General features: G+C 32.8%; 2 non-coding genes across 2 annotated transcripts; one reads left to right on the top strand and one right to left on the bottom strand.

Annotated features, from left to right (window-relative positions):
• Positions 1-958: 958 nt before the first annotated feature.
• TRNAT-UGU (transfer RNA threonine (anticodon UGU)) lies at positions 959-1,031 on the top strand. Its single transcript has one exon. It is a non-coding gene; the product is annotated as a tRNA-Thr (tRNA).
• A 1,216-nt stretch (positions 1,032-2,247) lies between these two features.
• TRNAS-GGA (transfer RNA serine (anticodon GGA)) lies at positions 2,248-2,334 on the bottom strand. Its single transcript has one exon. It is a non-coding gene; the product is annotated as a tRNA-Ser (tRNA).
• Between the last annotated feature and the right edge of the window lie 332 nt (positions 2,335-2,666).

Raw genomic sequence — 2,666 nt, 5'->3', positions numbered from 1 at the left:
TCTGTGATTAATCGTTTGCTATGTCAGTATCTATACGTGTTTATTAAATGTATAAGGTATAAAACCCCTCTTTCTCTAATTTAGAATTAGAAGGAATTCCACTAACAACACAACGTAATTAACTCGATTCGTTAGAACAGCTTCCATTGAGTCTCTGCACCTATCCTTTTCCTTTGTATTCTAGTTCGAGAACCCCTTGTTTTCTCAAAACACGGATTTGGCTCAGGATTGCCCTTTTTTAATTCCAGGGTTTCTCTGAATTTGGAAGTTACCACTTAGCAGGTTTCCATACCAAGGCTCAATACAATCAAGTCCGTAGCGTCTACCGATTTCGCCATATCCCCATTTCCCTCTTCTTTGAGACCAGGATTCCTTGTGTAATTTCATCCATCTCTTAGTTTTTTTTTTGAATCATTGAGTTCATCACTCAACGTAGTCTAGCAGTTCAGTTCGACTCTATTTGAGAGACCTCGCTTGCTTATTGCAATTCAGAATTGAATTGATTCTATCCTTGATGTATTTGCAATTCAATCCGAATCAATATATCCAAAAGTTTTTATCTCCCCCACCTCCCGTCTTACTTTTTTATAGTATTCAAAATTATACTATAACGCTTGATATTTATTCTTTTTTTCTAATCAGAATTAGCAATTTTATTTACTCTGACTCTATGTTCCCCTTAGTGAAATATTAATCCTCAAATTATTAACAAATAATAAAGTCTATAATGATCAAATGAAAATACCAATAAATTCTATAATTTTATTTTTTAATATCCTATAGTTAAGCATATCAAGCTAACTTTATCTTTAAGAAGTTTTAGTATTTTTTTATTTTTATAAGTATAACTTCAAATTTAGAACTAGTTAATAGCTAAGATTAATAACTAATATCTGAGATTTTACGGATTTCCTATACTATACCTATTTCTATTTGTTACACTATTTCCGTTATGTAAGCCCACTTAGCTCAGAGGTTAGAGCATCGCATTTGTAATGCGAGGGTCATCGGTTCAAATCCGATAGTCGGCTTTTTTTTTTCTCTATCGATGTTCTACGAACAAGAATCTCTTTTTTTCCGAATTAAATGGAGAATCCAGGATCTTTTATGTTTTTTACCTTACAATTTTGCTAGATACAAAACAATAAAATAAATAATATATATACAAAAAATAAAGATTTTGATGAAATTCCATTTTTTTGGGTACTTTAGTTGATTTTACTCTGTTTATCCTGTAGTTTAATTCAGTTTTAATTTCGATGTATTCTGTAATGTAAATACAATGAAATTAATTGTGTAAAATGAAATTTCAATAAAATAAAAAAAGGAGTCTTCATGTCCCGTTATCGAGGACCTCGTTTAAAAAAAATACGCCGTCTGGGAGCTTTACCAGGACTCACTAGAAAAACACCTAAATCCGGAAGTAATCTTAAAAAAAAATTCAATTCTGGGAAAAAGGAGCAATATCGTATTCGTCTTCAAGAAAAACAGAAATTGCGTTTTCATTATGGTCTGACAGAACGACAATTACTTAGATATGTACATATCGCTGGAAAAGCAAAAAGGTCAACAGGCCAGGTTTTACTACAATTACTTGAAATGCGTTTGGATAATATCCTTTTTCGATTGGGTATGGCTTCAACCATTCCTGGGGCCCGCCAATTAGTCAACCATAGACATATTTTAGTTAATGGTCGTATAGTCAATATACCAAGTTTTCGTTGCAAACCCCGAGATATTATTACTACGAAAGATAACCAAAGATCAAAAGGTCTGGTTCAAAATTATATTGCTTCATCGGACCCGGGGAAATTGCCAAAGCATTTGGCGATTGACACGTTGGAATATAAAGGACTAGTAAATAAAATCCTAGATAGGAAGTGGGTCGGTCTCAAAATAAATGAGTTGTTAGTTGTAGAATATTACTCTCGTCAGACTTGAACTTAACGAAAAAAGGAAAGGTTCATAGAATTTTCTTCCCCTTCCCCTTTCCCCGAACTAAATCGCCCTAAGACCATTACCATTAATTTGTATTTTCCCATCAACTAGCTAAAATTGATTAACCCTAGGATTAGGATCCTTTTTTCTTTTTTCCTCTATGTGTATTTTACATACCACAGTAATTTGCTATAGAGAATTTCTAATTTCTATTAAATCAAAATAAGATAATATAAGATATTATTGCTGGAAAAAATTGTTATTTGATTTGATACATTGTGATCCTTAACGTTGATGAATTAAGAAAAACGGAAAGAGAGGGATTCGAACCCTCGGTAAACAAAAGTCTACATAGCAGTTCCAATGCTACGCCTTGAACCGCTCGGCCATCTCTCCTACATAACTTATTATGGAAAATAAACTGAGTGAATAGCGAGTTTTCTTATTCCTGCAGTACAGGTACAACCGCAACCACTCGGGGGTTCCATAGTTCTATTGGAAAAATTCCTTTTGATCTAAGTGGAAGGATACAGGATTTTTTACTAGAAATTGCGCTCGCTATAAAAAAAAAGTTTTAATTTGGGTTTTCCCGCAACTAAAGAAAAAGAAAATGGAAGAATTCTTCTTATTGCATAATAAAATAAAGAAACCTTAGAATTCCGTTTGCATAAGATACGCTACACCATACTATCGAAATCAAAAATAGGGTATGAGACAATTAATAACTT

This window comes from Aegilops tauschii, unplaced genomic scaffold (assembly GCF_002575655.3).
Source record: "Aegilops tauschii subsp. strangulata cultivar AL8/78 unplaced genomic scaffold, Aet v6.0 ptg000404l_obj, whole genome shotgun sequence".
NCBI classification, from domain to species: Eukaryota; Viridiplantae; Streptophyta; class Magnoliopsida; order Poales; family Poaceae; genus Aegilops; species Aegilops tauschii.
The sequence above is the reverse complement of the archived record's forward strand: the minus strand, read 5'-3'. Positions and strand labels throughout refer to the sequence as shown.